The sequence below is a fragment of the Megascapheus bottae genome, chromosome 18, assembly GCF_031878675.1.
Source record: "Megascapheus bottae isolate mThoBot1 chromosome 18, mThoBot2.hap1, whole genome shotgun sequence".
NCBI classification, from domain to species: Eukaryota; Metazoa; Chordata; class Mammalia; order Rodentia; family Geomyidae; genus Megascapheus; species Megascapheus bottae.
The window spans coordinates 26,816,935-26,830,982 of NC_143526.1; the positions used below are offsets into that span (position 1 = coordinate 26,816,935).

Consider the following 14,048-nt stretch of genomic DNA (forward strand, 5'->3'; position numbering starts at 1 on the left):
CACGCTACTACTAGGATATGCTCCTAGTCCCTCATTTTTGCATTTTTTTACATCCTCTAAACTGACTATCTAAATCCTCCTCCTCCTCCTCCTCTTCCTCCTCCAGTCCTGGGCTTGAGCTCAGGGGCTGAGCACTATCCTTGGGTTTTCTCAAGGTTACCACTCTACCACTTGACCCGGCTACCACTTCTAGCATTTTCTATTTATGTGGTACTGAGGAATTGAACTGGGATCTTTGTGCATGCTAGGCAAGCACTCTAACCCTAGGCCAAACTCTTGGCCCCTGATTATCTAAATTCTAGTTTACATTAAGTTGACTGTCCTTTGCTGCTCATTCTTCCTTATTTATTTGTTTATAGTTTAGTGCCAGTCCTGGGGCTTGAACTCAGTGCCTGGGCACTATCTGCTTTCACACACAAAGCTAGCGTTCTGCTACTTGAGTCACAATTCCACTTAAAGCTTTTTGATAGTTAATTGAAAATAAGAATCTCATGGAGCTGGGCGTGGTGGCTCAGCTTGTAATCCTAGCTACTCAGGAGGCTGAGATCTGAGAATCGCAGTTCAAAGCCATCCCAGGCACTATAAAGCCCGTGAGACTCTTCTCTCCAGTTAATCACCAGAAAACCAGAAGTGGTGCTGTGGCTCAAGGGGTAGTGTGGTAGCCTTGAGCTGAAGGGCTCTAGGCCAATGTCCAGGCCAAAAGATAGGGCAGTAGCCTTGAGCTGAAGAATTCAGGGACAAAGCCCAGGCCCAGAGACCAACAAAAAAAAAAAAACAAAATTTATTTAGTGCCAGTACTGGGACTTGAATTCCAAGGTAGCAATTCAGCCACTTGAGCTATACCTCAAGTTCCAGCTTTTTGCTGGTAAATTGGAGAAAAAGCATCTCAGGCTCATCAATTTGTCCACCCAGGCTGCTTTATGATTGCAGATCTCAGCTACCTGAGTTGCTATAATTGCAATGTGAGTCACTAGTGCTCAGCTTCCCTTGATTTTTGATTGTCAAAGACCAGTATCAAAACTAACAATGTATTTATTAGAAGTTTTGTTTGTTTTTCTTGGGTTGTGAGGCTTGAACTTTAGGACCTGGGTTTTTGTGCATACTGGGCAAGCACTCTACCAGTAGGCCAAACTCCTGGCCCTAAGTTATAGATCTTGACTAAGCTTTTTTTTTTTTTTTAGAAGAAAAATGGATGTTTGCCTATGTCTTGTTTTAATCTTATGTGTTTACTTATTACCTATTTTTTTCCTTTTTTTTTTTTATCTGAGACAGACTCACTGTGTAGCTCAAGCTGATCTTGAACTTTTGATGGCCCTGCCCAGCCATGTGAATGTTGGGATTATACATTTATGCCAGCACTCCTGCCTTTTTTCTTTTTGTGGTGCTAGTACTGGGACTTGAACTTAGGACCCGAGCACTGTCCCTGTGCTTCTATTGCTCAGGGCTAGAACTCTACCACTTGAGCCACAGTGCTATTTCTAGCTGTTTTCTGTACTGAGGAATGGAACCCAGGGCTTTATACATGCTAGACAAGCACTCCACCACTATGCTACATTTCTAGTCTAGCTAAAGCTCATACTTTTCAGCCCAGGCTGACTTCAAACCATGATCCTCAGCCTCCTAAGTAGCTAGAATTATATGTATGAGGCACTGGTGCCTAGCTCTTACCTTTGGGTTTCTTAAGAGTAAAAGCTTTGTGAGGCCCAGAGTTTGGCCTAGTGGCATTGCTTGCCTAGTATGCATGAAGACCTGTGTTCAATTCCTCAGTACCACATACTAGAAAAAGCTGGAAGTGGTGCTGTGGCTCAAGTGGCAGTAGAGCTCTACCCTTGAAAAAGTTCAAGGAGAGAGCTCGGGCGCCAAATTCAAGTCCTAGGACTGGCCAAAAAAAAAAAAGTGAAATGTTTGTTCATGGGCTGGAGATATAGCTCATTGTATAAGGTGCTTGTCTAGCATATTCAACGTCCTGGGTTTGATTCTTAGCACTGCAAAAACAAAACTGTCCACTTGTGCCTGGTACCTTAAACTTCAACACATTAAACCATTGAAGTATGACTTCCCTGTACAACTTACAAAATTACAATCTTCTTTTGAACCTATGCTTATTTGTCTTTTTTGTACACCTTTCACTGATAAAGATAGGCTGGGAGCAGCTGTCTTCATTTTAACCAGCTCTTAAGAAAAAAATGCATAAGTTACACATTTTTCATGGGTGGACAGGTAAGTCAATTTAGAAATTATAAGAAGTATTATGTGTTTTTAAAAGCTGAAATGTTCAATTTTTTTAAATTGCTCACCATATTGGTATTCCACCTACTCTTTGAGGTTAAATGCTTTTCTCTGATTTGACAGGTAATCTTTTTTTCCCCCTCTATAACCTGTTTGAGCCCAGTCTTTAAAATATGTGTATCTGCCAGAATTGCTTTCCATTATATTTTTTTTTGTGAGAATCAGTATCAGATTGTATAAGTCTGTTATGGCAGCTTCTTTGTAGGCCTAAGGAAAATGGATGATTTCGTGTTCAGAAAGTGTCATGGTCACCTTATTCTCCAAATTATCCTTCCACATGTCCCCCACCTCCAGGATTTGACCTCAACAGCATCAGCAAAGTTTGTTTCAAGCTCTAGGAAGTACCTTTGATCTGGGTAACCAATTCATCCCAGTTGGCACAGGACTTTCCCAGTTTTACCACTTGAAAGTCCAATGTTCTAAGAAATCTCTCAGTCCTGAGTAGATCAGTATAGTTGGTCACTACTTCTGGATCCCTTTCTGACCCTTTCTTTCTGTTCCCTTTCCTGAGCCCAAGTACAGGAAGGTAGAGGAGAAAGGTATGTTTCCATCGGAACATAAAGACCTGTAGGGACTTCCAGCTATAAAAAGTAACCAATGGATGGAGATTGTGTAGTCCTCCCTGATACCATCCTGAGACTTCAGAACCAGTCCAGGTATTTAAACTACTCAGCTCAACATAGCTCACTAATCTGGTGTTTACATCTAGTATTTAAATTTGTGAATATATACCATTGCCTCAGAAAGTGCTTGTATATTATATCTATAGATGTGATTTATTTGTTTCATTTTTGTTGTTTGAAGCTCAAACCTAGGGCTTTGCTAGGCAGGTACTACATCCACACTGTGCGTGCGTGTGCGTGTGCGTGTGCGTGTGTGTGTGTGTGTGTGTGTGTGTGTGTGTGTGTGTTTGGAGATTGAATTCAGGTCTTATTTGCACTGTTCCACTTGAACCATATCCCTGTGCTTTATGTTTTTAGTTATTCAGCTAAGATCTTATGCCAGGTTTCTTCCCTATCTCCATCTTTCAAGTAGCTGATATTATACGTATGCCACTATGCTCAGCCCTTTGTGTTATTTTTTTCTCCTTTTTTTTGAGATAGGGTCTTACCATATAGCACAGGGTACCCTCTTAATTCCTCCTGCTTCACTTTCCTAGTGCTGAGATTACAGGTCTGTGCCACTGTATGACAATAGTTCTACAAGTTTTGTGTTCTTTTTCTTTGTCTATACTTAAGATTTTTCTATTGTTAAGATAGCATTTAAGTGACATGAGCAATAAAAAAAAATATGTTGGAGCTGGGCACAGTGGCTCATGCCTGTAATCCTAGCTACTGAGGAGGCTGAGAGCTGAGGATCCTGATTCAAAGCCAGCCTTGGCAATCAGTCTTTGAGACTCTTATCTCTAATTAACTACCAGAAAACGGAAAGTGGCATTGTGGCTCAAGGGGTAGGGTGATAGCCTTGAGCTGAAGAGCTCAGGGACAATGCCCAGGCCCAGAGTTTTAAGTCCCATGACCAAAAAAAAAAAAAAAAAAAAAGAAAAAATAAAGAAATATGTTGGTCCAGGAGTGTGGCCTAATGGTAGAGTGCTTGCCGAGCATACATGAAGCCCTGGGTTTGTTTCTTTGGTGCCACACATAGGAAAAGCTGGAAGTGGTGCTGTGGCTCAAAGTAACAGAGCGCTAGCCTTGAGCAAAAAGTGCTCAAGAGTTCAAGCCCTGGAACTGGGGGAAAAAAAGAAAAGAAAAATGTCTTTCAGGTTGGTTTTTTTACAATATAAGCAGAAGATTTTAATGGGGCTTAAATTGAGATGAAGAATTAAAACACTCATTAATAATTGGGAAGCCAGACACCAATGGCTCTTACCTGTAATCCAGGGTATGTGAGGAGCTGAGGTCAGGAACATCATAGTTTGAGGCTAGCCCCATGCAGAAAACTTTCCCAAACCCTTTCTTAACACATACTTGGGTGTATTGGCACATGTCTGTTATCCTAAGCTATATAGGAGGCAAGACAGGGAGGCTAGTGATTCTAGGACAGCCCAGAGTAGAAAGGCCCTGGAGACTTCATCTCCACAGAGGGAAGCTGGATGTAGAAGTATGGGTGTAGCCTAACGTGGGTTTACTCCCAGATAAGAAGCAAGACCTTATCTGAAAAGTAACCAAAGAAAAAAATTAAAAAAGACTGGAGGCATGGCTTAAGTGGTAAATGCTAGTATGACAAAAGTTTGTTTGTTTTTAAGTATTTAGGAGATATAGTTCAGTAGTGAAGCACTTAATGGGTACCAGTGGCTCATAGCTGTAATCCTAGCTACTCAGGAGGCTGAGATCTGAGGATCAAGGTTCAAAGCCAGCCTGAGCACTAAAGAACCTGAGACTCATCTCCAGTCAATCACTAGAAAAGGGGAAGTGGGGTTGTGGCTCCAGGGGTTGGGCGGTAACCTTGAGCTGAAGAGCTTAAGGACAGCCAGAGTTCAAGCCCCATGACCCACCAAAAAAAAAAAGTGTCCAAGGGTACAACCCCCAGTCCCTGGGTTCAAGCTCCAGGACTGGCAGAGTACTGGCTACTTGAGTAGAGAAGCTCTAGACATATACACAAATAAGTGTAAAACTGACAGAAACTAAACAAATGTGTTGTTACTAGTGTCATGTTCTTAGTGTCATATATTACAGTTGTGTAGTCATTACCATTGGAAAAAATGGTGTAGAGTATGTGGGACCTCTCATTTCTTTTTCTTTTCTTTTTTTGCCAGTTCTAGGCCTTGAACTCAGGGCCTAAGCACTGACCTTGGGCTTTTCTCAAGGCTAGAGCTCTACCACTTGAGCCACAGCACTACTTCTGGCTTTTTTTTGAACCCAGGTCTTTGTGCATGCTAGGCAAGCACTCTACCACTAGGCCAAATTCCCAGCCTGGGATCTCTCGTTTCTTATAATGGCACATGAGCCTAGAGTCATCTTAAAAGAAAGGCTTAATTATTTAAAATACAAATTGCTGGGCGTGGTGGCTCACATCTATAATCCTAGCTACTCAGGAGGCTGAGATCTGAGGATCGAGGTTCAAAGCCAGCCTGGGCACTAAAATGAGATTCTTATCTCCAAGTAACCACTAGACAACTGGAAGTGGTGCTGTGGTTCAAGGAATAGGGCGGTAGCCTTGAGCTGAGGAGCTCAGGGACAACTCCCAGGCCCAGAGTTCAAGTCCCACAACCAACACAAAAATAAATAACATATAAGTAATTTATTAGAGACTAGCCTTGAACTCCTTGCAAGATGCTTAGTAATACATTATATGAATTATCCATTTTCTTTTTTTTTTTTTTTTTTACTTTTTTTTTTTTTTTTTGCCAGTCCTGGGCTTGGGCTCAGGGCTTGAACACTGTCCTTGGACTTTCTCAAGGCTACAGCTCTACCACTTGAGCCTTAGCACCACTTCCGGCTTTTTGCTATGTATGTGGTACCGAGGAATCGAACCCGGGTCTTCATGCATGCTAGGCAAGCACTTTAACCACTAGGCCAAACTCCCGGCCTCCATTTTCTTTTTGAAGACTATCCCTCCCTCAAATTAAAGACAAAATATCAAGGGACAAACTGAAAGTACCCATTTATTTCTAAGTAGTTTGTACCTTGGTGCTCATTTTTGCTGTCTTCAGGCAGCCATTTGCAAAATAGCCTCACCTGTAGTACAGAGAGGTCGTGGGAACACATTAGCCAAAGGAAAGAGAGCCTTGAAGGATGAATCGTTTCTAAGTGGTTCAGAATTGCTTTTGTCATCTACGAGGTTAATGGTGGATATCATTAGTGTCATTTTCCTTCCTTGATTATAAGCTTTCTACTACTTGCTGTTCAGTAGGTTTTAATATTTTTTGTAAACCCTTAGAAATGCCTTTTATGTCTAAACCTTAAATGAATAAATAAATAAACGAACAAGTATATCTATATCTCTCACTATATATATACATAACTGAAGCAAAAGTTTTACAAAATAATACCCTTATGTGTGATACATTCTGATATTTTCTTTCTATTCTATTTAATTAAAAAAATAATGGGGCCAGGTGTGGTGGCTCATGCCTGTAATCCTAGCTACTTAGGAGGCTGAGATCTGAGGATCTAGGTTCAAAGCTGGCTGGGCACAAAAGGACCTGAGACTCTTATCTCCAATTAACCTCTAGAAAATGGGAAGTGAGGCTTGGCTCAAGGGTAGGGTGGTAGCCTTGAGCTGAAGAGCTCAGGGACAATGCCCAGGCTCAGGGGTAGGGTGGTAGCCTTGAGCTGAAAAACTCAAGGATAGCACTGAGGCAGAGTTCAAGCCCCATGACCCACAAAAAAAAGTAAATAAATGCTGGGGATCGGACTTTGGCTTAATGGTAGAGTGCTTGCCTAGCAATGCACATAGACCTGGGTTTGATTCCTTGGTACCATATACGTAGAAAAGCTGGAAGTGGTGTTGTGGCTCAAGTGGAAAGCCTATGATTTGAGCCTATGATTTTGAGAGTAGATTGGGAAGAGTGAAACTGCATCACAACAAAATTTCCAGTCCTTTAAGTGGCATTTCCTGAACTTGTATCATACAGCCCAGCTCCTCTTCTATGACTTGATTGTATGTAGGACTCTTTTTATTCCTTCTAGGATCCTGTAGTTGAGCATATATTCTCCAATGTGTGCTTAGGATGTGACATCTATCACTGCTGTGCTCAGTCTTGTATCCACATTGTTCATGCCAGTTTTCTCTATATTGTCTCAGTTTTACTCTTTGTACTGCTAGAACAAGCACAGTTGTCCATGGTTTTATTTATTTTTATTTTGCCAGTCCTGGGGCTTGAACTCAGGGACTGAGCACTGTCCTTGGGCTTTCTCAAAGCTAGAGCTCTACCACTTGAGCCACAGCACCACTTCTGGCTTTTTCTATGTATATGGTACTAAGACTCGAACTCAGTATCTTTGTGCCTGCTATTGTGCCTGCTAGGCAAGCACTTTAGGCCACATTCCTGGCCCCTGTCCATAGTTCTAATGTTACTCTTATATATTCTTCCCTGACATCTGAGTATACTTTTAAAAATCAAGACTGGGCGGATGCTTATGGTTCATGCCTAGCCACTCAGAAGATTTAAATCTGAGGATCTTAGTTCAAAGCTAGTCTAGGCATAGAAGTCCATGACACTTATCTCCAGTTGACCACTAGAAAACCAGAAGTGGCACTGTGGCTCAAGTGGTAAGGCACTAACCTTGAGCTGAAGAGCTCAGGGACAGCACCCAGGCCCAGAGTTCAAGTCCCATGACTGACTAAAAAGAAAAAAAGAATGGGCCTGGGAGTGTGGCCTAGTAATACACAAAGCCCTAGGTTCCATTCCTTGGTACCATGTATACAAAAAAATCCAGAAGTGGCTCAAGTGGTAGAGCGCTAGCCTTAAAAAGTCCAGGGACAGCTCCCAAGCCCTGAGTTCAAGACCTCAAGTTAAAAAAGAAATCAAGACCAACAATAGGAAATATATTTCATGCTAGATTAAATATGCTTTTTTTTTCCTTTTGGTAGGTCATGGGGCTTGAACTCTGGGTTTGGGTGCTGTCCCTGAGCTCTTCAGCCCAAGGCTACCATCCTACCCTTGAGCAAAGCCCCACTTCCCATTTTCTAGAGGTTAATTGGAGATAAGAATCTCAGGTTCTTTTGTGCCCAGGCTGGCTTTGAACCTGGATCCTCAGATCTCAGCCTCCTGAGTAGCTAGGATCACAGGCGTGAGCCACCGTGCCTGGCCAACATGCTCTATTTGTACAAAACTGAAACAGAAGCTTCCTAACCTAATGCTCATTCTTTATGCACTTTGATATTTGTTATTTTTTTTCTTGTTTTTAATTCCTTTCTTAATTTAATTCCATAACTTGATTTCAAAAGCTACAAATTGAAGAAACATTGGTTTAGGTCATTCACCCCATTTTAAGTATCATCTCCAGAAAGCTCCATTACAAACCTTTATATACTTTTCTTTTTTGCCAGTCCTGGGACTTGAACTCAGAGCTTAGGCACTGTCCTTGAGCACTTTTACTCAAGGCTAGTGCTCTGCCACTTGAACCACCACATCATGTCTGGCTTTTTTTTTTTTTGTCTATGTGGTAAACAAGGAATCAAACCCAGGGCTTCATGCATGCTAGGCAAACAATCTACTGGGCCACATTCCCAGCCCCCAAACCTTTATATTCTGCAATCACTGATAGAAGTCTTGATTTGCTCCAAAATATTAATAGAACTTTTTTCTTTTTTTTTTTGCCAATCCTGGGGCTTGAACTCAAGGCCTTGGCACTGCCCTTTAGTTTTTTCAAGGCTGGCACTCTACCACTTGAACCACAGCATCACTCTCAGCTTTCTCTGTATATAGGGTACTGAGGAACCGAACCCAGGGTTTCATGCATGCTAGGTAAGCACTCTACCTCTAGGCCAGGCTCCCAACCCTTTATTTTTATTTTTATGTTTTTTGTTGGTTGTGGGACTTGAACTCAGGCCCTGGGCATGTCCCTGCAGCACCATTTCCAGCTTTCTGGTGGTTATTGGAGGTGAATCTTAAGAATTGTCTTGCCGGGCCGGGAGCCTGGCCTAGTGGTAGAGTGCCTGCCTAGCATGCATGAAGACCCGGGTTCAATTCCTTGGTACCACATACATAGAAAAAAAGCCAGAAGTGGTGCTGAGGCTCAAGTGGTAGAGCTCTAGCCTTGAGAAAGTCCAAGGACAGTGCTCAGGCCCTGAGCTCAAGCCCAGGACTGGCAAAAAAAAAAAAAAAGAATTGTCTTGCCTATTAGTCCTCCAATCTCAGCGTCCTGAGTAGCTAGGATTATAGTAAAGAGCCACCAGCACCTGGCTTACATTTTTTCTGGTTAATTGGAAAAAAGAATCTCTTGGACTTGTCTGCCTTACCTTGCTTTTCACCCCGCTTCTCAGCTCTCAGGCTTCTGAATAGCTAGTATTACAAGCACGAGGGACCTGTGCTAGCCTTTTTTATTTTTATTTATTTATTAATTTTTTTTTTTGGCCCCCTTCTCTTTCTGGCCCCGCTCGCTCCGGCCCCGCTCGCTCCGGTCAGGCTCGCTCCCGCACGCTCCTGGCCCCGCTTGCTCCGGCCCCGCTCGCTCAGGCCCTTTCTCGCTCTGGCCCCTCTCGCTCCCGCACGCTCCCGCACGCTCCGGCCCTGCTCGCTCCGGCCACCACCACTCGGTTGGGCTCCTCTTGCTTGCTTTCGCTCTCTGTCGCTTGTTGCAGTCTCGTCTCTGCCACTTCCGGCTTGGTTGTGTCTCGTCTCTGCCACTTCCGGCTTGGTTGTGTATGTGGGATACCGAGGAATCGAACCCGGGTCCTTGTGCATGCTAGGCAAGCACTTTAACCGCTAGGCCAAACTCCCGGGCCCGGATCTAGCCTTTTTTAACAGTAAAAAATTTTAGGGCCGGGAGTTTGGCCTAGTGGTTAAAGTGCTTGCCTAGCATGCATGAAGACCTGGGTTCGATTCCTCAGTACCACATACATAGAAAAAAGCCGGAAGTGGTGCTGAGGCTCAAGTGATAGAGCTCTAGCCTTGAGAAAGTCCAAGGACAGTGCTCAGGCCCTGAGCTCAAGCCCAGGACTGGCAAAAAAAAAAATTTTTTTAAGCATCTCATGCATACAATTGTAGCTACTCAAGAGACTGATAATCTGAGGATCCAAGTTTGAAGCCAGTTGGGACAGGAAAATCTGTGAGACTCACTTCCAGTTAACTAGCAAAAATCTGGAACTGGAGGCATGGTTCGAGTGGTAGATTGAAGCCAAGCAAAAACATGAAACTCTGAGTTCAAGCTTTAGTACCAGCGTGCATGTGTGTGTGCGTGCGCTCTTTCTCTTTCTCTCTCTCTCTCTCTCTCTCTCTCGCACATGTGCGTGTGCGCATGCACACACACACACACACACACACAGCATTTAGAAAGATAAAATAAAAATTCTACCGAGACAAAAATCTACTTAAAAAGTTTACCTTAATGTTATCATAAGTAAAGGGTTGCTGCTGATGTAAACCTCCACCAAAAGGAGATGATTTATTACTGATTTAGACCCCATCCTGTTCTGAAGAGATTTTAGGAAAACTTGTTCATAACAAAAGATGACATTGACATATGACATAAAAATATTGACGATTTTAGGATAAGAGACATTTGAGTGATGTGCCACAGATTTTACTGAGCTTTCTAGAAGCCGAAGTAAAAGAACACTGACTTGCTTGTGAAAAGCAATTACTGTGGTACTGAAATGAAAGGAGACGTTTCTTCGTGGGTCTCCAAGAGAGAATCCCATGTAGAATAGAAAATTATCATTTGTAAGTCTAACAAATAGCATCCGCCATTACAGAGCCATGTCTTACACAGGGAACAGTTTGGTGAAGAGTATTTGTGGTGGGATGTGGAGGTTAGTGATGATGGTGGCTGCTGTGAACATAGGGATGGTCCACTACACTGAAGGACAGATTTTTTTTTTTTGGTTGGTTGAGGGACTTGAACCCTGGGCCTGGGCATTGTCCCTGAGCTCTTCAGCTCAAGGCTACCATCCTACCCCTTGAGCCACAGTGCCACTTCAGGTTTTCTGGTGATTAATTGGAGATAGTCTCGTGGATTTTTTAGTGCCAAAGCTGGCTTTGAACCACCATCCTCAGATCTCAGCCTCCTGAATAGGCTGGATTATAGCCTCCTGAGTAGGAGCTAGGATTACAAGCATGAGCCACCACGCCCAGCTGGAAGGATAGCTGTTATTTAATTTTATTAAATCTTTGTGTATGTGTGTGCTGGTTCTGGGGTTTGAACTCAGTGTGTGGGCAGTGTGCCTGAGCTTTTTTGCTCAAGACTAATAATATTCTACCACTTGAGCCACACTTCCACTTCTAGCTATTTTATAGTCGTTAATTGAAGATAAGAGTTTCCTCCTCATGCTAGCTTTGAACTGTGATCCTTATGTTTCAGTCTCCTGAATAGCTAGGTTTACAGACATGAGCCCCCAGTGCCTGGCTTTTCTTTTAGCATGGGTTAATTGTACAAAGGGATCTTGTTGTGGGGGGTTGTTTGACAGTACTGAGGGTTGAACTCCAGGCTTTGTGCTTGGAAGACAAATATTCTGCCACTTGAGCAACACCCCTAGCCTCTTTTTGCCTTGCTTACATTCATGGGGTTTTTGTTTGTTTGTTGTTTTTGCCAATCTTGGGGCTTGAACTCAGGGTCTGGGTGCTCTCCTTGAGCTTCTTTTGCTCAAGGCTAGCACTGTACCACTTGAGCCACAGTGCCACTTCCGGCTTTTTCTGTGTATGTGGTACTGAGGAATGGAACCCGGGGCTCTCTACTGTTAAGCCACATTCCTTGCCCCAATGCCTAGGTTCTTTTCTTTTCTTTTTCTTTTTGCCAGTCCTGGGTTTGAGCTCAGTGCTTAAGCACTGTCCTTGGACTTTCTCAAGGCTAGTGCTACCGCTTGAACCTCAGCACCACTTCCAGCTTTTTTCTATGTATGTGATACCGAGGAATTGAACCTGGGCCTTTGTGCATGCTAGGCAAGCACTCTACCACTAGGCTAAACTCCTGGCCCCTCTTTTCAAGGTAAAGTCTCAGTTTATGCCCTGGACAGCTTGTGTTCTCACTAGCTTCACTGTATTGCTGGGGATAACAGGTATATAGCATTGCACCAAGTCACTGTGCTTCCCTGTAGCTTGGGTAACAGATTCTACCACACCCAGCCATTGGTTGAAATGGAGTCTTACAAACTTTTATGCATGTCCCAGCCTTAATCAGTAATCCCTGATCTCCACTCCCAAGTAAGATTACAGTCTTGAGCCACTGTATACTGTTCATTGTAACTTTGATCAGTTTCACCCAAAGGATTTGTTTTAGATATTCAAATTATGATTCCCAGCTATGTGTTATGTTACCCTAGTGTCCTTCGAGTTTTCTTGATCAGTTATTGAATTTGTTTTCTTGTCACTGTTGGAGATTGAAACTGGAGCCGCATATCTGATAGACAAATAATTTAGCATTGAAGGAATACCTCTGGCCCCCAATTTTTATTAATATGTTGTATTTTTTCTTGTTACAGTTGAAGATCCAAACTGCTGAGAAATTTGTGATGTAGTATTATTGAATATGCCCTGCAACAGCCCTCAGGGATGCCAGGCAGGAGGCGAGAGGTGCGACTTGGGCTAGACTGAAGAGAGTTAGCATTGGATCTACTGAAGTTTTCTGTAAAATTTCCTTCACATTACATTTTGGTGAGTACTTGGGAAAGCAGCTAGTCTGATCAGTTCTAGGCTCATATGCTTTATTTGTTGTTATTTTTGTGTGTGTTTGTTTGTTTTGTCAGTCCTGGGCTTAAACTCAGGGCCTGAGGACTGTCCTTGGATTTTTCCCAAGGCTAGAACTCTACCACTTGAGCCTCAGCACCACTTCTGGCTTTTTCTAAGTATGTGGTACCAAGGAATCGAACCCGGGTCCTCGTGCATGCTAGGCAAGCACTCTACCACTAGGCCAAACTCCTGGCCCATTTTTTTTTTTTTTTTTTTTTTTTTGCCAGTCTTGGGCTTGAGCTCAGGGCCTGAGCACTGTCCTTGGACTTTCTCAAGGCTAGAGCTCTACCACTTGAGCCTCAGGACCACTTCCAGCTTTTTTCTATGTATGTGGTACCAAGGAATTGAACCCGGGTCTTCGTGCATGCTAGGCAAGCACTGTAACCACTAGGCCAAACTCCTGGCCCGCTCATGCTTTAGTAGATAACTAGTCAAGTTGATTACCTCGTTGCAAGGTAGAGCAGCTTCATCAGTTAAGATATTTGGCTAGAAGACCCATCTCCACTCAAGTGGGAAGAAGGGTGAGCCCTGTTAAAAATTTTCCTCACAAGCTAGCACAGTGGTTCAAACTTATAATTCTAGCTACTGGGAGGTAAAGGTCAGGAGAATTGAAGTTTGAAGCCAGCTTAGGCAAAAAGTTGGTGAAAGCACATTTCATCCAATAAAACTCTACTGGATGGCACATAAACTTGACATCCCAGCTATATAGAAGATATAAATAGGAAGACTGTTAGTTCAGGCTGGCCTGAGCAAAAACATAAGACCCTATTTGAAAAATACCTGAAGCAGCTGGGTGCTGGTGGCTCACCCCTGTAATTCTAGTTATTGAGGAATCTTAAGATCTGGGGATCATTGTTTGAAGCCAGCCTAGGTAAGAAAGTCTGTAAGACTCTTATTTCCAGTTAACCAACAGAAGACCAGAAGTGGGGCTGTGGCTGAAAATGGTAGAGCACTATCTTTGAGCAAAAGATCTCAGGGACAGAGCCCAGGCCCTGAGTTCAAGCCCCATGACTGACAAGAAAAGAAGAGCCTGAGATAAAACCCTAGTACTACTGAATAGACAAAGATAAAACAAAAAACAAAGAAATACTGTGTTTATATCATAAAGGGAAATGCTGTGTTTATATCATAAAGGAGGCAAAATAGCTCTTTAAATTGCTCCGTGTAGTCTGTAGAACTCAATTTTTTTTTTAATAAAAAAGGACAGCTCTCAGTGATAATTTTTAAATTTTTTTCCACCAGTCCTGGGGCTTGAACTCAGGGCCTGAGCACTGTTGGGCTTTCTCAAGGCTAGCACTCTATCACTTGTGCCACAGCAACACTTTCGACTTTTTCTATATATGTGGTACCGAAGAATCAAACTTGGGTCTTCATGCATGCTAGGCAAGCACTCTACCATTAGGCCAAATTCCCGGCCACCTTTAATTTT

General features: G+C 43.0%; 1 protein-coding gene across 3 annotated transcripts in view; it reads left to right on the top strand.

The window, feature by feature from the left end:
* Nucleotides 1-14,048, top strand: part of Ubox5 (U-box domain containing 5) — a 44,294-nt gene that overhangs the window by 13,235 nt on the left and 17,011 nt on the right. For all 3 annotated transcript variants that reach the window (XM_090352067.1, XM_090352068.1, XM_090352069.1), the window contains exon 2: nucleotides 12,373-12,544. The gene's annotated coding sequence lies outside the window, so the exon portion shown is untranslated. The remainder of the gene's footprint in view (nucleotides 1-12,372; nucleotides 12,545-14,048) is intronic.